The following is a 22,311-nucleotide window of genomic DNA, read 5'->3' as shown; positions in this document are numbered from 1 at the left end:
CGCAAGCTAAATCCGAACTGATTTTAATAGGGCTACAGGTAAAAGGTTTCATCAAAGTCAATCCATTGCCTTTGTTTGAATTCTTTTGCCACAAGCCTAGCCTTAAAGGTCTCCACCTGGCCATCTGCTCTAATCATTCTTTTGTATCCCGTATACATAGATTTCTTTCCGAATTTCATGGCACTATGCCATTTTTCTGAGTCAACAATACTCATAGCCTCATTATAGGTCACATGGTCGTCATCATCAATGATCGATAACTCATTGTCATTCTCAATGACAAGGCCATAATACCTCTCAGGTTGGCGAGACACTCTCCCTGATCTATGAATGGGCTGTTCCACAAAAGGTTGTTCAGTCAGAACAGGTGTTTCCACTTGATCCGTAGTAGTTTGTGCTTCTTGAACTTCATCAAGTTCAATTTTTCTCCCACTGTTTCCTTCAAGGATAAACTCCTTTTCCAAGAAGGTAGCATGTCTGGAGACAAACACCCGATGATCGGTGCAAAAGTAATACCCTAAAGTCTCTTTAGGATATCCCACAAAACTACATTTTACGGATCGATATTCCAGCTTATCTGGGTCAACTTACTTGACATAAGCTGGACATCCCCAAATCTTAACGTGTTTAAGATTCGGTTTCCTTTCTTTCCATATCTCATACGAAGTTTGAGGAACAGATTTTGGAAGGCACCTTATTCAGTAAATATGCTGAGGTTTCCAATGCATAACCCCATAGGAATACTGGAAGATTTGCATAGCTCATCATGGACCGAACTATGTCTAACAAAGTTCGATTTCTCCTTTCAGATACTAATCTGGAGGAGTCCACTGGGAGACTATACCATTTACTTTGAGATAATCCAGAAACTCTCCGTTCAAGTATTCACCACCTCGATCTAATCGAAGAGTTATAATACTATGTTTGGTTGTTTCTCCACTTCATACTTATACTCTTTGAACTTTTCAAAGGCTTCAGACTTGTGTTTCATCAAACACATATCCGAATCTAGATCTATTATCCATGAAAGTAATGAAGTATGAAAATCCACCCATGGCTTGCATAGACATTGGTCCACATACATCTGTGTGTACCATTCCTAGCAAATTTGTAGCCCTCTCTCCATGTCTACTAAATGGAGACTGCAATGCCACTATAAAGTGAGATTTTCATCATCCCTTTTCTTTTATTAGTTTGTTCAATCTGAAATAAATTATGTCACATACATACAGACCATTATTTAAAGTACCACGTCCATAAAGAATATTATCTCTAAGAATAGAACATTCATTATTCTCAATAATAAATGAAAAATCCAGCCAAGTCTAACATGGGAATAATATTCCTCACAATCGAGGGAATAAAATAACAATTATTTAAAACAATAGTCTTGCCCGTAGGCATTTGAAATGATTCTACATCTTTAGCAGCAACTCTTGCTCCATTTCCCATCAATAGAATCACCTCATCTTCCTCAAGAGTCCTACTTCTCCTTGGTCCCTGCAACAAATTGCAGATTTGAGAACCACAGGCGGTATCTAATACCCAAGTAGAAATTTGATTTAATGACATATTCATTTCTATCATGAACATACCTGAATCAGAAGCGGTAGTCTCACTACCCTTCTTCTTCTTCAATTCTGCAAGGTAAACCTTGCAGTTCCTCTTCCAGTGCCCCACCTTGTTACAGTGAAAGCAAACAACTTTGCTCTTGGGGTCTTCTGCTTTTGGTGGAACCGGCATTTTCTCACCTACTTTCTTCTTCTTGGAAGGTTCCTCTTCCTTTTCTTAGGATTAGAACCTTCACCAATTAGAAGAACAGAACTCTTCTTAGGGGGAAAATTCGATTCCGCAGTCTTCAACATGTTGTGGAGTTCAGGCAGGCTGACATCCAACTTATTCATGTGAAAGTTCACAACAAACTGCGAGAACGAACTCGGAAGCGATTGCAAGACCAGGTCTTGGCTCAGCTCCCCATCCATGACAAAACCAAGTTATCCAAGACGTTCAATCAAATTGATCATCTTAAGTACATGGTCATTCACAGATGATCCCTCAGACATCCTACAACCGAACAGCTCCTTCGATATCTCATATCGAGCTGTCCTCCCCGCCACATCATATAACTCTTGTAGATGCATGAGGATAGTGTGAGCATCCATATGCTCATGTTGCTTCTGTAGCTCAATGTTCATAGAAGCTAGCATGATGCATTGAGCAACATTTGCATCATCTATCCACTTACGATACACAACATGTTCATCATTATGTGCATCACTAGCAGGTTCAGTAGGCTTAGGTGAGTCAATCACGTATTTCAGCTTCTCAATCCTGAGAATAATTCTTAAGTTTCGAAGTCAGTCAGCATAATTAGGACCAGTCAATTTGTGAGCATCTAGTATGCTCCTGAGTGATAGTGCAGAAGACATAATGTACAAAGTAAATCTGTAAATGATAAACACATAACAACACTTAGCAAATATTCAATTTCATTTCAAAACACTATATGAATCGGGTCTTTATTCATAAGTGGCTCCCACTAGTTTTCCTAATTTATTCAACCCCCTACGTGAAAAATTAAGCATTCATAATGCTAGTGGGAATAGGGATCCTACATTCCATTACACGACCCCGGCTGTAGCACGAACCGCCATGTAATGTTCAATAGGCAGACAACTCTTGTCAATTACATCTCATGTTATTCCCTAATCAAACTTTAGCCTCTTGAATAATTGAGTCTCGGCTGTAGCACGACAAACTCAATATTCTAAGTCAAGTCTAACCCAATATTCCGTACAGTTGAATCAGTCCCCAAAGGCCCACGGCTGTAGCACGTACCGACCTTTAGATTCTTATTCAATGTACACATCTCTATGTAATAGACAAGTATTTCTTATTTCGAAATCAAAGCCCTCGGCTATAGCACGAACCGACAATGATTCAAAAATAAGAACTACTTTCTATCATGTTGGAAGGCTATGACCGACACAAGCCCGTTGTATCATTGGCCAATTACTACTTGATATTATTTAATTTTAGAGGGATTATATTACGTTACAATCATAAATATATTATAAAGAAATTCTTCCTTTTAAATTAAATATTTCAAATTAATAATCAATAATCAGATGATTCCCAGATCAGGTGGAGCATTGTCAAGAGGCGTCACTTAATAACCTCTCTTACAGATATAAATCTGTTGTTGACAGAATCATCCTTTCTCTCATATCGAAAATTCATATTCAGTTACATGTTTCATAAACACAAGAATCTCATGATTGTATTCATAATATTATTCTTAAGGTTATGAAACAATTTCACTATCCTAGGTTGTCTAACAAACGCCTTATGTTCATTTAAGTTCACCTAAATCTATCATCGCATGATAAACTAAGCATATATCACATATATCAACATGAATAAACATCAAGGTAGGCATGTTATATCATCTAGCACATTAGTCTAACCATTATACATCTCTATGTATCACATAAAGCATTTAAAAGCAGTTAAAACAGTTAAAAACAGCTTTAAAACACTTCATGGAAATATAAACAGTTCAAAAATTTTATATAAACTAAAATTGATCACTCCATTAGATCCGTCTCAAAAAAACGAATCCAACGGTATATTGCACGCCTAAAACGGAGTTACGAAACTCCCAGAAAATCAATTTTAAAATCAACAGAAGGGCTGTAACGCATTACAGGAACGCGTTACAGGACCTGTAACGCATTCCGGTGATGCGTTACATCCCTTTTCAGCCATTAAAGGGTGTAACGCATTCCGTGAATGCGCCACAGGTGTGTAACGCATTCCCGGAATGCGTTACACCCCTATTTTTGTTTTGTTTTTGCAGCCGCCGCCGTCCTCCTCGCATGGATTTCCGCGCATGTCAGTCCTGTTCCCTGTCTGCTTTTCTTTCCTCCGTGCAGAAGCATTCAACAGACAATAGTACATATATATACAAACATATATATATATATATACTTTATATATATATTTATACTTATTTAATTACTAACTTAATTAAAATAACTTCAAAAATTCATAATAAATAATCCATACATCATAAAATTATGAAAAAAATACCCAGACGATCTACAACACTTGTAGAACCCATATTAACATTCAAAATTATTCAGAGAAACGATTTCTCATCAGACAAAATTAATCCATAATATAACTTGTAAAAATCATAATTAATTCATACAAGCACATAAAATTCTGAAATTTTTACCACAGATCTATATGCATACAACCTATGCTCTGATACCATTGTTGAATTTTAAACGCAGCGGGGGCATGGCAAAACACTTTTACACATATAAAATCTAAATAAAAGCATATAAATCGTGAATAAAAATTCGAGGGATCGAATCTAACCTTTTAAAATAATTCGGAGACAACGATCAGAGATCCTTAGCAGTTGCTACTCAAGTGTGAAGCACTCCACCGGTATCCACCAAGAAAACGATGTTAAGGAGGAGGAAGGAGGTGGAGAGAATTGGGTTTTCCAAACTTTTTGGGTTTTCGGGTTCTAATGGGGTTGGAATAAAATAGGGTCTATAATAGTGTATTTATAGGCAAAATTTTCAGCTGAAATTTTCCCATAAATATTATTATTATTATTATCCCATTTATTATTCTCATTAATAATTAAAACACCTTTTAATTATTAATCCTTTTTCTAAACACTTTAGAAATAATTCTCTCTCTTGATTTAATTTCCAAAAATTAAATCCTTTAATTAATAATATTAAGAACTTTTCTTAATTAATTTATAATCAATTAAATCTCATTTAATCAATTATTAAATTTGCCAATTAATTATTTATTTCATAAATAAATAATTATCAGCCATTATTAATTAATTCCTCCACCATTAAATCATTCTCTTTTTATGGTGTGACCCTGTAGGTTCAATATTAAGCCGGTAGTAGAAATAAATAATAATAAAACTATTTTATCATTATTTATATAAATTCTCTAATTTATTAAATATGATTAATTAATTAATCACATTTATTCTACATCGTGAGGGATACTTCTCAGCATATCGCGACTATCCGGATAATATGAATTCACTGCTTAGAATACCAAGAACCTATTCAGTGAATAGTTACCGTACAATAAACTCCTTCTACCCTACAATGTTCCTGATTAAATACAAGGCATGGATCTCGTGTCAAGCCTATCTAATTTAATCACTTGCTTACCATTTACTATGCTTAGTTCTATGCAAATTAGAAACTCCTTTCTAATTTCATTTACTCTGGCCAGAGATTCCTGAACTAGCATAAGTGGATCAGCCTTGAACATTCGCTTCCTTCACTGGAAGGGCTAGATCCTTTATTGATCATACACTATCTTCGTGTACAAATTCCTATACCCAGAAGAGCCCTAATAATTGTCCCTGGAGACTAAGAACTAAACCAAAGCATAGTTCAGTGTACACAAGATGACTATGATGACCTCAAGTCTAAGGATACTTGTACAACTATCACTATGTGAACAACTGCTGACACGTGAGTGAACTCCATCAGTTGTTCAGCTGTGCGAGTCATGTTCAGTGAACTTATTCCATAATAAGCACCTACATACTAGCTATAGTGTCACCACACAAATGTCTATGAGAACGGACATCCTTCATAATGAAGCAAGCATAGTATGTACCGATCTTTGCGGATTATTAATTACCAGTTAGTAATCCTATGACCAGGAACTATTTAAGTTTAGAGTTATCATCTTTTTAGGTCTCACTATTATGATCTCATCATAATCCATAAAAAGCTTTACTCTAAACTATGGTATATCTTATTTAAACACTTAAATAGATAAAGCCCGTAATAAAAACATAACAAGTCTTTATTAATATCAATGAAATCAAAACAGATTACATAAAAGTTATTCCTAAATCCTAATACATGATTGGACTTAGGACATATTCCTTTCATACCTAACTCACTTACGAACCTTGAAAAGGTGGATTCATCCAGTGGCTTGGTAAAAATATCTGCAAGCTGCTTCTCACTTGGAACAAAATGTAGGTCCACAGTACCATTCATTACATGTTCCCTTATGAAGTGGTACTTGATGTATATGTGTTTTGTCCTTGAATGTTGTACTGCATTTTAGTGATGGCAATTGCACTTGTGTTATCACAGAAAATAGGAATCCTTTCAAATTGCAAACCATAGTCTAGCAATTGATTTTTCATCCACAAAATCTGTGCACAGCAACTGCCAGCAGCAATATATTCAGCTTCAGCTGTAGAAGTAGAAATTGAATTTTGCTTTTTACTGAACCAGGACACAATCTTGTTTCCTAGAAATTGACAGGTTCCTGCTGTTCTTTTTCTATCAATTCTACAACCTGCATAATCTGCATATGAATAACCAGTTAGATCAAAACCAGAATCTCTAGGGTACCAAATGCCAAGTTTTGGTGTTCCCTTGAGATATCTGAAAATTCTCTTAATAGCTACTAAGTGAGATTCTCTAGGATTAGCCTGAAATCTAGCACACAAACATGTAGCAAATATTATATCTGGCCTACTAGTTGTTAAGTATAGAAGTGAGCCAACCATGCCCCTATAACTTGAAATATCCACAAACTTTTTAGTAGTGTTTAATTCAAGCTTAGTTGCAGTGGCCATGGGAGTTTTTGCAGATGTACAATCCATTAGATCAAACTTCTTTAAAAGATCATAAATGTATTTAGTTTGACTAATGAATATTCCATCACTAACTTGCTTAACTTGCAAACGAAGAAAGTAAGTTAGTTCTCCCATCATACTCATTTCATACTTACTCTGCATCAATTTGGAAAACTTTTTGCAAAGTTTTTCATCTGTAGAGCCAAAAATAATGTCATCTACATAAATTAGAACAAGTATACTAGAGCCATTAACATTTCTAAAGAATAAAGTTTTATCTACTGTACCTCTTGTGAAGTGATTTTCCAAAAGGAATTTTGATAAAGTGTCATACCAGGCTCTAGGTGTTTGCTTCAGTCCATAAAGTGCCTTCAAAAGATAGTAGACATATTCTAGAAAATTTGGATCTTCAAAACCAGGAGGCTGACTGACATAAACTTCCTCCTCCAAGTCTCCATTCAGAAAGGCACTTTTGACATCCATTTGATAGACCTTGAAATTGGCATGGGCTGCATAGGCTAAGAAGATTCTGATGGCTTCAAGTCTTGCAACAGGAGCAAATGTTTCATCAAAATCTATTCCTTCTTGTTGACAATAGCCCTTAACAACCAATCTAGCTTTGTTCCTGACTACTATGCCATTTTTATCCATCTTGTTTATGAATACCCATTTGGTGTCTATTGGATTCTTTCCTTTAGGCTTGGGCACCAGCTTCCACAATTTATTCCTCTCAAATTGGTTTAGCTCCTCCTGCATAGCTAAAATCCTATCAGGATCCAACAAAGCTTCTTCTACCTTCTTTGGTTCTTCCTTATAAATAAAGCTGTTGTATAGACATTCTTCTTTAGTTTCTCTCCTTGTTTGAACTCTAGAAGATACATCACCAATAATGAGCTCAAAGGGGTGATCCTTTGTCCATTTTCTTTGTTGAGGTAAATTAGCTCTAGATGAAGAGGCCTCATTGTTGTCTTGATGTGTGAGTGGGTTTTGATTGTTAGAAACTCCCCCTGAGTTAATGGATCTTTGATTTGAGAAGGAAGAGCTTTCTGTAGGTGATCTATTCTGACTCCCAGCTTCTTTTGATGACCCGACGGATGGTGAATTTTGAGTACCGACGGATGAGGCGTGTTATCTCCCGACGGATAAGGCAGATTGTCTCCTGACGGATGAAGCATTATGCAACTCGACAGATGTTGAATTTTGTGCTCATTGGTAGTATATTTTTCTGCATTATCCTTTGATACTGTTTCTTGATCACTTTCATCATCACTGTTATCACTAACCATCTCCACATTGTCAAATTTGAGGCTCTCATGGTAATCTCCATCTTGCAGTCCTTCAATCTTTTTATCATCAAACACAACATGTATTGATTCCACAACAATGTTGGTTCTTAGATTGTAGACTTTGTATGCTTTACCAACATCATATCCAACAAAAATTCCTTCATCTGCTTTAGCATCAAACTTCCCATTATGATCAGTTTGATTTCTCAAGATATAACATTTGCAACCAAAGACATGAAGAAATTTAGAGTTGGCTTCTTGTTCTTGAACAATTGATAGGGAGTCATGCATTTTTCTTGTTAATCAGAGAAATATTCTGAGTGTAGCATGCAGTATTTACAGCTTCAGCCCAGAAATATGTTGGTAATTTAGATTCTTTAAGCATTATCCTGGCAGCTTCAATAAGTGATCTGTTCTTCCTTTCTACCACTCCATTTTGTTGTGGAGTTCTTGCTGCTGAAAACTCATGCAAAATCCCATATTCTTCACAAAATGCTCTCATGATAGAATTCTTGAACTCAGTTCCATTGTCACTCCTGATTCTTCTAACTTTGAAATCAGGATGATTATTGACTTGCCTTATGTGATTGATGATGATTTCACTAGCCTCATCTTTAGACTTTAGGAAATATGTCCAAGAGAACTTTGAGAAATCATCTACAATTACTAGGCAAAATCTATTCCTGGAGATGGACAACACATTGCCTGGTCCAAACAAATCCATGTGTAGCAGTTGCAAAGGTTCTTCAATTGTTGAATCAAGCTTCTTCCTGAATGATGCTTTGATCTGCTTTCCTTTTTGGCAGGCATCACACAATCCATCCTTAGAAAACTCTACTTGAGGAATGCCTCTTACCAGTTCTTTATTTACTAGTCCATTCATGGTCTAGAAGTTTAGATGAGATAGCTTCTTGTGCCTAACCAACTTTCAATCTGACTTGCTTTGCTGAGAAGACAAGTAACAGATTCTGCATTTGATGAGTTGAAGTTAGCTAGGTACATATTTCCTTTTCTCACACCAGTGAGAACCACTTTGTTGCTCCTCTTGTTAGTCACAACACAGGCTTCTGAATTGAAGGTCACTAAATTGCCTTGATCACAAAGCTGGCTGATACTCAACAAATTGTGCTTGAGACCATCCACTAAGGCAACCTCCTCAATGATGACATTGTCTTTTAAAATCAAGCCATATCCCACAGTATAACCCTTGCTGTCATCTCCAAAAGTAATACTTGGGCTAGCTCTCTCCTTGAACTCTGTGAGCAGGGTAGAATTACCAGTCATGTGTCTTGAACAACCACTATCCAAGTACCATAGATTCTTTCTGTTTCCATGCACACATCAAATTCAAATCAAGTTGATTTTGGTACCCAAGTTTCCTTGGGTCCTGCCTTGATAGCTTTCTTTTTCTAGTTTCTTAGGTTTTATCTCATTTGACTTGGGGATATCAGATTCATCCTTAGTCATTTGAGCTGAACCTTTGAAACCATTCATTGTAACAGAATTATCATGTATATTTTGATTAACAGGAAATGGCATGCTATTAGTAAACATGTTATTCCAGTAAGGCATGCTAAATGGCATTTGTGGCATACTAAATGCAGCATAATAAGGATTAGGTGCAAATGGCATAATAGCAAACTGGCATTCATATTATGTGTAGACATAGCATTCATAGGCATAGAAGGCATGGCATTCATGTTGGGAAAGTGAGGTGGCAAAGATATGAGAGTAGGCATGGCAGATTTGTAATTAACAGATAAATGATTTATACTACCACACTTGACACAGATTTTTCTAGGAGCATATTTATCAGGTGTGTAGTTATTATGTTTGTTAATCCCTACTTTACCATTTCTATTATTTTTCTTTTTAGCCTCTTTTTTAACCTCAATCTTTTCAAGTATGTCACTCAATTGCTTGACAGTCATATGACCAACATTACCCTTCTTCTCCTTCTTCACTTGACTAGATTCTCCTAGAACAAAATTCTGGGAGACTGATCCATATTTCTCATTTAACTTGACAAGCTTGGCTTTACTCACAGGCTTGCTCACAGTCGACGGATGAGGATTTATGTCACTCGACGGATAACCCTTTTTGTTATCCGACGGATGACCCTCATCATCCGTCGAGTCTACATCTGTTAGCAATCCTTCAACCAAATTGGATTCCAGCTTCTCTTTATCCTTCTTCCAGGCTGCATCACAAAAGGACTCAATACCTTGAACTTTGGTGATTTGAGCATGGACATCTCTAGATGATTTCCATGCCTTAATCACCTCCTGTTCTCGTTCAAACTGCTTCTTCAAAATCTCTTCTTTCTTCAAGGACTCAGTTAATTCCTCCCTGGAAATCTTACACTCAATTCTTAATTTTTCAAAATCAATAAACTGAGACTCTAGCACATTATTCCTCTCACTTAAAAATAAATTGTTTTCTTTGATTTTAGCATTTTCCTTAGTGAGAGACTTAAGTGTAACACACAAATGATATAATTCAGTAGACATGTCATTTATTGCATAATTACACTCAGCTTTAGATAAATGTGCAATGTTTGTAGTGATTACCTGATTACTTGAAGAACTTGTCTCTGTTTCATCAGACTTGGCCATTAGGGCTAGATTGACATAGCTGACATCTTCATCTTCATACAGACCATCTGCTGCCCAGTCATTTTCTTGTGTAATGAAAGCCCTTTCCTTTTGTTTGAGCAGCTCAAAGTATTTCTGTTTATAATCCACATGCTCAAACTTTTTTCTTGCTGGAATCTGACTTTCTACACTCATGGCAAAGTGCCCTGCCAAGCCACATTTGAAACATTTGAATTTAGATTTATCCACCATATTTCTATTTGACTTGGCTGCTCCAAAGTTCTTTTTGAACTTGAGCTTGGCAAATCTTCTGGAAAAAAATGCTAGATATTCATCAATACCCTCCATGTCATCTTGGCTCAAGGTATCTTCATTTTCTGCTACCAGCCCATTACCCTTGTTTTTACAGATCTTTGAAGTTGATTCAACAGCTTCCATCTTCATCTCCTTCTCTTTCTCTAACTCAGCAACTAGTGCAATGGACCCTCCTTTCTTCTTTCCTCTCTTCAGGATGCCATATAGTCTCTCCAAAGTAAACTCCTTATAATCTTGAGAGTTTCTCAATGAGACTGTCATTGGTTTCCATTCCTTTAGAAGAGATCTAAGGAACTTCAGATTGGAGTCTTTTGTCTGATAGACCCTTCCATGCAACTTCAGAGCATTTAGTAGTTTTTGAAACCTACTAAAAATGTCAGTGAGAGACTCACTTTCTTCACTATGAAAATGCTCATATTTCTGAATCAGTAGCTACATCTTGTTTTCTCTAACTTGCTCAGTGCCATCACAGATAATCTGTATTATATCCCAAACTTCCTTAGCAGTTTTGCAATTGATGATGTTGTCAAACATGTCACCATCAACTCCATTGAACAAGATATTCATAGCCTTCTTATCTTTCTTGACTTGTTCAATATCAGGATCAGACCATTCATGTCTTGGCTTGGGGACAGATGGCTCATTTCCAGTTGCAGCTCTCATTGGTATATGAGGGCCTCTCTCTATGCAATCTACATAGGCCCCATCTTGAGAAAGTAAATGAAGATGCATCTTTACCTTTCAGTGATGGTAATTATCGTTATCCAGAAAATGAATCTTGATTCCAATATCCTTCTTGTTCATCTTGCTATTTTGTTGTGAACTTTAAACTCTTTGTTCTTCAAGAGCTTGCTCTGATACTAATTGTTAGTACCTAACAATGCAACAAGAATTACAGAAGGGGGGTTGAATGGAATTCTTGAAACTTTTTCACAAAGATATAAAATGTTCTATCTTAATAATATATAAATGTGTAAATTGATTTGCAAAATGCGGAATAATATCAATACACAAGTAATTAAAAATACAAGTCTTTAAAAACTTTTTGGTGGATTTGAATGTATCCACCAAAGATATATATTATATATCAAGAGAACTCTGTGTAGCAATTAGCTCACAGCTGCTTACAAATTTGAACAACTAAGTTTACAGAGAAATGCTAAGAATACAACTTACAAATGTTTCTCTCAGAATAATGTTGCTTAGTTGCTTGTTATTTAATTTGCTACTTCTTGGTTTATATATCACCAAGATTACAAAATAATAAGACAAGATAATAAAACAAAACCTATCAAGTCTAATACTATGTTGCTTCATTACTTTATTTCAGCATATTTGAATATCTTCATAATAGCATGGGAATGGCAATGCTTCTTTGTTCTCTAAAACCCAGTTGAATAGGCTTCAACATTCCATTTGCATACACTCGACGCATGTGACTGTGTTGTCACTGTCAACAGATATTTGAATTCTTTATTCGTCGGGTTCATGATCATCCGTCGAGTTCATAATCATCCGTCGGGTTGTCTTGTTGATCATCCGTCAAATAGCATTGTTATTTATCCTTCGGGTAGCAATTTGACACTTGACTTCATTTCATTTATGCAGAATTACAAGACATCATCTATGTACAATTAATCAACATATTCTGCATATCTAGTTAAAGTCAACATGACTTGAGTACTACTTACAGAATCTAAACAATGTGTATGCAAAAATGTGTTACAGACTTATTGTTACATAAGCTACTCACTCGATGGATAATAAATCATCATCCATCGGGACTATATTGAGTCATCCGTCGGGACTATAATCCTTATCCGCCGAGTGCTACATTTTTCACTAAGTAAAATCTACCAAGGTGTTTTGTTAATGAAATCATCAAGTTCACAACATATTCACAACAGGCTTAATGAATATCTTCGCTAAATGTATTAACGAATAATTATTTTTAAAGTCTTATACCAATAATGTAAATATAAATGAATTATCACTATATTTTAAATAATAGATTTAAATTTTAATATATTTGATCTGGTTAATAATTTTATACACATTAATAAGTCACATTTTCTCGAAAGTACTTCTAAAATTGATTGTACAAAATAAATCTAATCCTTATGTGTAATATGCAAAAATTCTCGAAAATTATGATCATGTAATAAATATATCTTTTAAATATTATTTATAATATTGGTTGCATTTTAAAATTTAGGTATGTAAAAGTCTCTCGTTCGAGTTATTAATCATCACATATAAATATAATAATATAAGTATTATGTCTTGTATATAATTAGCCTAAAAGAATTAATGTGATTTGATAGTTAAGAATAAAATAATCAATTGAGAAGTTGTATTATTACATGATAAAATAAAGTTCAATTATTGATATGATTTAGTCGTCAGAAATTTATTACATATTTTAAAGAGTTGGAATAAATAGTTAATTTAATAGTATAATATGATAGTAACCTATAGTATAGAAACTCATAATTCAGATTTTTTAATTATATCATTATTTACTAATAATTTTTTTAATAATATATTTTTATTTATCACTTATCACTTATTAATTTATTTTAAATATGTTGATTTTAATGATCTAATTTTCTTGTCAATTGTGAATTTGTGATATTGACCATCCTTAATTTATTTAATTTTTTAAATTGTAATTTTGATACAATATGTAATATATAAAGTGCCTATTTTTTTACCAAGCGACCAAGTCTATGTTCTATTGTTTTAAATGTCATGATTTTTTCCTGGACATTGGACTTTCTTCTTAGTTCTATAACATAAATTTCTTAAAAAATAATAAAAATATAGATTTTGTATTTTTTTTTCATTTTTCAAAAAAAGGAGCAAATAAAAAATATAATATTTAAAATGTAACTATAAAAAAATAATTAAATATATTTAAACAAAATAATTCAATTCAAATTTTTACCAAATATAATAAAAATCTAATAATGCCGATATATTATGAAAAAATAGTAAATTAGTCTGTAAAATAATTTTATTAGACAATTTAATGACACATATATTAGCAAACACATAAATATTTATAAAAAGAATAATCGAATTCGAGTTTATCGAGTCGAACTCGAATCGAGCTCAAAAAAATTCGGGTCGACTCGAGTTTTTTAACCGAGCCATAAAATGGGTCCGAGTTCGAGCTCGATCACGAGTTCGAGTTCGAGCTCGATCACGAGTTCGAGTCGAGTTGAACTCAATTTATCGAGTCGAGTTCTCCGGTTCGATTCGAATTACACCCCTACTCATCAGACTCATGTACTTATGTATTTAATACTCCCTCCGTCCCGGTAGGCGGTATATATTTATTATTTACACGTACTTCGAGACTTCTATAAAGTATAATTTTATAATATTTTTTTAAAATTTTATTTTTTTGAATAAAAGTTTAAATATAAAACTTTTATTCAGAAAAAAATTAAAAAATATATATTATGGAATCATGTTTTAAAAGAGCATTAAAAAACATGTCAAAATGTAATGTATAGAATTTAATGAGAGGGAGGAAGTATCACGTAAGCACATAAAACAAAGAAAGATTAAATATGTAATCTCTCGTTATTGTATAAAGCAAAAAATTAGATTATGTTCTTTTTTTTTCTTTCTTAAGATTCAGTACGCTTGTATATACGGTGTGTTTGTCTGGTTGACAACTCATAAATCTTCGAGAAAGATACAGCTGCATCAAGAACGTCCTTATGTTATGTATGTACAGGAAATGCATCTTCACGCAATTTGGAGTATTCTTCCACAAAGTTTGCAACCTTTTATCTTTATATGTGATAAAGAAGCATCTTGTTCTACATTAAAAATAACAATGTGTGTTATATCCAAAATTTGGCATGGTTATGTTACGAGGCGGGGAGAGTGCATGGTCAAGGAAGGACGCGCCCAGGCGTTATGGACGCGTCAATGTTTATGAAAGTGCTTGGCAGATGAAATCTTATGGTGATGGACGCTCTAGGACGCGCCTACCTTAGCAAGGATGTGTCGTTGAAAGTGAAATGTTGTGCATGATGGTTTAGAGGAGACGGTGCAAGTCTAATAAGGTTAAGGACGCGCCCTATATTCTAGGATGTGTCCTGTGACTTTACATGTTATAAGAAATGATTAAAGCAGGGTTGGATTTGTGGAGGTTAGGACGCGCCCAATTGGTTAGGACGCGTCCTGTGTTTGATCTATATACTTTTGATGTTGAATTCAGGACAAAGCTTGCATGAAGAGGAGCAATGGAGGATTATTTTTACTAATGTATTTGTTGCGGGTACTCTCTGAAGAATTCCCTCCTTGAGACGGTCAAGGAGGGGGATGTCCGTGAAAAGGTTGAAGGCCTCCGGGGGTATGCCTGATAATTGAAGGCCTCCTCCTGTATTCAACGGGTGTCCTCGTTGGGGATGTGGGGTTTACTTTGGTGTGTGCTTTGGGAGCTCTGTTCTTGTATTCAACGGGTGTCCTCGTTGGAGAACTTTGGAGTCATCCTGCACTTTGCACCCAAGAGCTTGGGATCACCTGTCCTGCTATCTGGTGGGTTATCCTCATTCGGGGGACAGGGACGCGTCTGGCATTTGGGGTGAACCGTGGCTATACCTGCGTTCGTAAATCAAGGGAGATAGCTGTAGCGGAGTGTTATCCTTGCGCAGGGAGATGCACTATCCGTGAAGTCCTACGATCACGGACGAGCCTTGGGCCTTTGCGGTTGGGCCTCATAGTTGGACATTCCTAAAGCTAGCAGAAGATGGATATCGGATGGGCTTCTACTGGGCTTAGGAGTAAGAAGTCTAAGTTCATTAAACTTCCTATTCTACGAGAACTACGTCAGGCTTGATCCCTATATAAAGGGTACGTAGGCACATTGAGAGGGTAAAAAGTTGAGAGCTGAAAAGAGAGCCACCACTTACTCTGATCAATCTCAGCCTAAAACAACCACAATCAACCACACACCGCTTAAGTTTCCGGTAAAGTACCACCGTCACAGATCTTAGTTCGGGTGAGAAACCTCAATCTTTGTTGTTACCAGATTCCTCCATCAACAAATTGGAGCTAGAAGGAGGGGGGCTAATTAAGGTCGCAATCTTAGGAGGAAAAGATGTCTTACAATCGTGATGGAAGTTCTTATGATGGAAGTGACAGCAGGTCTGAAGGAGAAGGCGGGGGGCGCTATACTCGCCACGAACCTTACGTTCCCAGAAACATGGCGGATCCACCGAGGGCTCCGGATGTGGGGGGGACACCTCCAGTTCTCATCAGCAACGCTGATATATTGGAGTAATTGTATCGCATGGGGGATACTCTTAACAGTTTTAACTCAAGACTGAACACGGTGGAGCGCCGAAAGACGAGGAGAGGTCATCGTATCCCCCGTCATGGTCATGCCTTGGGGAAAGCCCCTGTAGTTGAGGGAGATACCCAGGGGAGCGGGGATAACCCGCGAATCACTCCACGACGTTTGCAGTATTCTGATGATGTAGAACCTATTGTGAAGCTTGCGGATGAGGACACTGAAGACAGAGAAAGGCCTCGCCTGGGCAACCAGGTAGTGCCACACCTGCATAGGTCTGGGCGTACGATGGACGAGCGTCGTCGTGCGGAGAACGCTCAAAACCAAGACGAGGGAGGAAGGGATCTTTCAGCCTTGAAAAGGAGGTTTGGCATAAGGTTGGAGGACGACGATTTGAGGATGTTGCTGGTAGAATGGCAAAAGGAAGGAAACGCCGGAGAAGCGAGGCTCCGTGATACGACGCGTGTGCCCCCCGCATTCCAAAGGGATGACGGGGTGCGGCACCGCGAGCACGAGCGTGCCCCTCCGCGAGGAAGGCCCGGGAATTACTACCGGGGATATCAAAGGAATGGACGAGGAAGAATGGGATATCAATACGGAAGAGCCCCTTACAATGGTAGGAGAGGTGGAGCACATTCCGCTGGAGAAGCCCCCGCCGTTATTCCCGTAGCTTCCCACAGCGTTACTGGTAATGGGTCTGGGGCGTGTCCTCATGACCAGGACGGCGGGCGAATTCAAGTAAGAATGCAGAACAATGATGAAATTTCGCAACTCGGTCAAGATGAACCTCGCGTACGGGAAAATATACAGGACCAAAATGGTAACATGCCACCGCTGCAGCCTCAGGGCGAGGGGCGGCGAGATCCTCCGCCACACCCGGGGGGTAATCGAGGGGAATTTCAGCAAGTCACAGAGCAACCCCAATAGTCTAATGTTCAAACCATTCCTGGGGTAGGGACATTTAATGTGAACGACCTCAAGAGGTTGCTCAACCATCTTGAGGGAGGAAGAGTAACGGCGACTGCGCAAGCTCCTTCTCCTTTTGCTGCTGTTGTGAGGGAGGCGCAATTGCCCGCGGGATACAGGAACACAACCAATGACTTGCGTTTCCACGGGAACTCTGATCCTGTGGAGTTCTTGGGGCATTTTAACATTGAAATGGATGTATATCAAGTACCTGATTTGGCTCGATGCCATCTTCTGGCAGCTACTTTTAGAGAGGGCACTCAGCAGTGGTTCCAAAAACTTGGTCTGGGTGTGATTTCATCCTGGGAACAGATGAAAACTTTGTTTTTGACATAATTTCAAGCCGCGGTGAAGTATACACCACCTGTTACCACGCTGGCTAATGTGAAACAAAAGGAAGGAGAAAGTTTGACTTCGTATTTCAAGAGGTTTAATGCAGAATCTACTTTGGTGAGGGGTGCCACTGATAAAACATTGAAAATATTGCTTATAGCTGGGTTGCGTGTGGGGACGGATTTCTGGAAGCACCTGCAAGGGAAGGACTCAGTGTCGCTAGCTGATGTACTTGCGCAGGCGGAGTCGTTCAAAGCGATCGAGCAGTCGCTTGCAGAAACAAAAAAGAATGATAATACCCATAACTCCAAGGGGCGATCCAAGAGAAGGGACAGATCCTTGAGCCCAGATTATCGGCGAAACGCCAGAAGCCCTAACAGGGTAAATACTGTGAGCTCGCGAAGAGAATGGAGCCCACCATCGAACTACGAGAGAAGAGTTAGCAATTATACACCGCTGGCGGCGTCCATTGATCATATCTTCGAGGTAAATAAGGATAGAGGAATCTTCAAGAAGCCCGACCGTTTAACTTCATGGCAGAGCAGAGACAAGAAGAAGTATTGTGACTACCATGAGTCTACTGGCCATGACACCGATGAGTGTCGCCACTTACGGGATGAGATTGAGGAATTGATCAAGGCAGGATACCTAGGAGAATGGATTGACAAGGTGAAACGACGCAGGGGACTTGACGACAAAGGTAAGGATGAAAAACTGACCCCGCGGGCGGAGGATGTCGAAAAAACGGCAGAGGTCAAGTTTCAGAGGGCTGGCAGTATCAGGGCAATTTTTGGAGGACACCCTTTTGTTGGTGATAGTAATCGAGCACTGGAGAAAAATGCGAGAGAAGCGCGACATCCACCGCTCACCAACATCCACAGCTTGGAAGATAGACCCCCGAAGGTCTTTAAGGGTGAGTCCGCTGATATTACGTTCAAGGAAAAAAAATCTAGGTGGGTGCATCATCCCCACAACGATGCGCTGGTAATTACCATGCTCATTGGGGCGATGAACGTACATCGAGTCTTCTTGGATAATGGGAGTTCTACAAACATCTTGTACTACAACACCTACAAAAAGCTGGGTTTTACAGATAGTGACATGTATTTCGAAGATGCGCACGTCTATGGCTTTACTGGGGAAGCAGTGATAGTCATGGGTTCTGTCAGGCTTCCCATCACACTCGGGGAAGGGGCCTTGTCGGTTACCCAAATGATAGATTTCAAGGTGCTAGATCAGGATTCCGCGCACAATGTGCTAGTCGGCAGACCTTGGTTACGAGCATTCAGGGTGATAACCTCGATACACCACCTGATGATAAAGTTCCCAACGCCAAACGGGGTTGGCAGTCTGAGAGGGTCACAGTATGAGTCACGCGACTGCTATCATAAGGCTGTCAAGGAATTTCGTAGAAGAAGGTATGAAGGGAAATGTCTCCCATTTGAGGATGCAGAAGATATTCATGTCAAACCAAGTGGAGAGGTTCATGCCCACTATTTCGTTGAAAGCCCTGGGAAGGAAGAAACCAATGTCTCTGGTAATTCTTTTTTGACGCGGGGGCGTATTTCGAGGATCCGTAGCGTAGAGGAAGTGGTGGTGAACCATATCGAGGCAATCATACAGAAAGAGGTTAACGGGGAAAAGTTGGAAGGAAGAAGTGAGATTTTGCAAGGTCTCGTGAATAACCTCAAGGTGGATGCTCCTCAAAATAAGGACGCACCCTTGAATGAAATTGAGGTTGATGCTCTTCCAAACGAGGACGCGCCCTCAGATGACAAAGTGGAAGTCAAAGACCCCCGAAACTTTGATTTTGATTTGGATCCCAGGATCCCTATGCCCACCGAAAAAACGGGACCGGCCGAAGACACAATATCGATTCCAGTTGATAAAAATGACCCGAGCAAGGTTTTGAAAGTGGGATCTCAGTTGGATGATGAGATGAGAGGAAGTCTTACCCGCTTTCTAATTGCAAATCTTGATGTTTTCGCATGGAGTCATTCAAATATGATAGGAATCGACCCGGAAGTAATGTGTCACCATTTGAATATCCTCCCGAATTGCAAGGGCATACGACAGAAACGCCGCCCAGTAAGTGGAGAAAGGGCGATAACATTAAAAGAAGAAGTAGACCGTTTGTTGGAGGTGGGGTTGATCAAAGAATCATTCTACCCCGAATGGCTTGCAAATCCAGTACTGGTGAAGAAACCGAATGGGAAGTGGATGACATGTGTGGATTTCACGGATCTCAATAAGGCCTGTTCAAAGGATAGCTTCCCGCTGCCAAGAATCGATCAGTTGGTTGACGCGACGGCGGGGCATGCGTTGTTGAGTTTTATGGATGCATACTCCGGTTACAATCAAATTCCGATGTATGGCCCCGATCAAGAACAAACATCCTTTATTACGGACAGGGGGTTATACTGTTACATAGGAATGCTATTTGGTTTGATTAATGCTGGCGCAACCTACCAGCGGTTGGTAAATATGATGTTCAAAGATCAAATCAGGAGAACTATGGAAGTGTATGTGGACGATATGCTGGTGAAATCTGAGGTGACGAGTGACCACATCAAGCACCTGATGGAGATGTTTAATATTCTGAGGAGGTTTCGTATGAAATTAAATCCGCAAAAATGTGTGTTCGGCGTGGAGTCGGGCAAGTTTCTCGGGTTCATTGTCAACCATAGGGGAATTGAGGCCAACCCCACAAAGATCAAGGCATTATTGGATATGAAGTCACCCACCAATGTGAAACAGGTGCAGAGTTTGACTGGGAGAATTACCGCATTAAATCGATTTGTTTCCAAGTCGTCTGATAGATGCAAGGAGTTTTTCAAGGCGATTAAATTAGCTGGGAAAGACTTTGTCTGGACGTCAGAATGTGAAGAGGCTTTCAAAAGAATCAAGGAGCAACTGGGACATCCTCACATGTTGTCAAAGCCGTTGGATGGGGAAAATCTAATACTGTACCTCGCAGTGTCTGAATATTCGATCAGTGCAGTTCTGGTAAGAGAGGAAGATGGGCAGCAATCACCAGTGTACTATGTGAGCAAGCGGTTACACGACGCTGAAACTCGCTACACAAATATGGAGAAACTGGTTTACGCCCTGATTCTTGCGTCAAGAAAATTGCGGCTGTATTTTCAAGCCCATAGAGTTGAAGTTCGTACAGCGTACCCGCTGCGACAGGTCCTGCACAAACCAGAGTCATCAGGCAGAATGCTGAAATGGGCTGTGGAGTTGGGACAATTTAATTTGGAATATGTGCCTCGAACAGCGATAAAAGGGCAAGCCTTAGCCGATTTCTTGTTGGAATTTGATTCTGAAATTGATGATAAAGCTTTGGTAATGCTACATCCACCTCATGCCGAGGAGTCTTTGGAGGAGTTTCCGCATCCTTGGTGGATCTTGCATGTGGATGGGGCGGTTAACAATGGAGGAGCAGGTGCATGTATAGTACTTGTGTCTCCGGAAGGCCACCACCTGATGAGCGCAATTCATTTCAAGTTTTATGCAACTAATAATGATGCGGAGTATGAGGCGCTGATTAATGGCCTGAAAATCGCTTTGGAAATGGGGGTGTGAAACTTAATTGCAAGAAGTGACTCAGAGTTGGTAGTGAATCAGGTGAATGGGGGATTTCAAGCGCGAGGCCCGCGAACAGAATTATACTTGAGATGTACACAGCGCCTGATTGGAATGTTCAAAGAAGTTAGATTGGAATGCATTCCGCGGGAGAAAAACAGTAATGCGGATGCTCTGGCAAAAATGGGGTCGCAACAAGAGGCTGTATTGTCAGGATCCATCCCTCTTGAAATCCAGGAGGTTCCTAGTATCCCAGAGATAGAAACTATGCAAGTGGATGAGGCTCCCAAGGAAACATGGATGACGCTCATTCTAGCTTACATTCGCAAGGGAACACTCCCCGAGGATAAGTTTATGGCTCGTCGACTCCGTTATCAAGCCGCAAGATATGTGATATACGATGAAGTCCTAAACAAGAGAGGGTTCAACCAACCTCTGCTCCGGTGTGTTGAAGAAGAAGAAGGAAATTACATCCTAAGAGAGGTGCATGAAGGAATCTGTGGCAATCACTCGGGGGGTAGCTCGTTGGCAATGAAAGTGTTGCGCCAAGGGTATTATTGGCCCACAATGAGAGAAGATGCTACAAATTTCGTCAAGGCATGTGATCGCTGCCAGCGCTTTGCAAACTACTCGTCTATGCAGGCTACACTCTTGACGCCTATGGCAAGCCCATGGCCGTTCGCCATGTGGGGAATTGATCTTATCGGAGAATTGCCGAAAGCTAAAGGAGACGTCAAGTATGCAGTGGTTGCGGTCGATTACTTTACTAAATGGGCGGAAGCTATGCCACTGGTTACTATCACCGCAAAGAAAATCTGGGATTTCGTTTTCAACTCAATCGTATGCAGGTTTGGAATCCCTTACAAGCTTATTTCCGACAATGGAAAGCAGTTTGATAGCAAGGAGTTGCGACAATTATGTGAGGAATTGAAAATCAAGAAGGAGTTTGCAGCGGTTTATCATCCTCAAAGTAATGGACAAACAGAAGCTGTTAACAAGATAATAAAGCATACCCTCAAAACCAAGCTGGAGGAACGTAAAGGGAATTGGCCTGAAGAACTCCCGAAGGTGATGTGGTCATACAACACTACGCCACGATCTACTACGGGAGAAACGCCGTTTATGCTGACTTACGGCTATGAAGCTATGGTCCCCGTGGAAGTTGGATCGGGATCACTTCACAGAGATTGTTACAGGAAAGAAGATGCCGAGGTTAATCAAAGGCTTCATTTAGATCTCTTAGAGGAGACGAGGGAAAATTCT

This window comes from Apium graveolens, chromosome 3 (assembly GCF_009905375.1).
Source record: "Apium graveolens cultivar Ventura chromosome 3, ASM990537v1, whole genome shotgun sequence".
In the NCBI taxonomy this organism is placed as follows: domain Eukaryota; kingdom Viridiplantae; phylum Streptophyta; class Magnoliopsida; order Apiales; family Apiaceae; genus Apium; species Apium graveolens.
The sequence above is the reverse complement of the archived record's forward strand: the minus strand, read 5'-3'. Positions refer to the sequence as shown.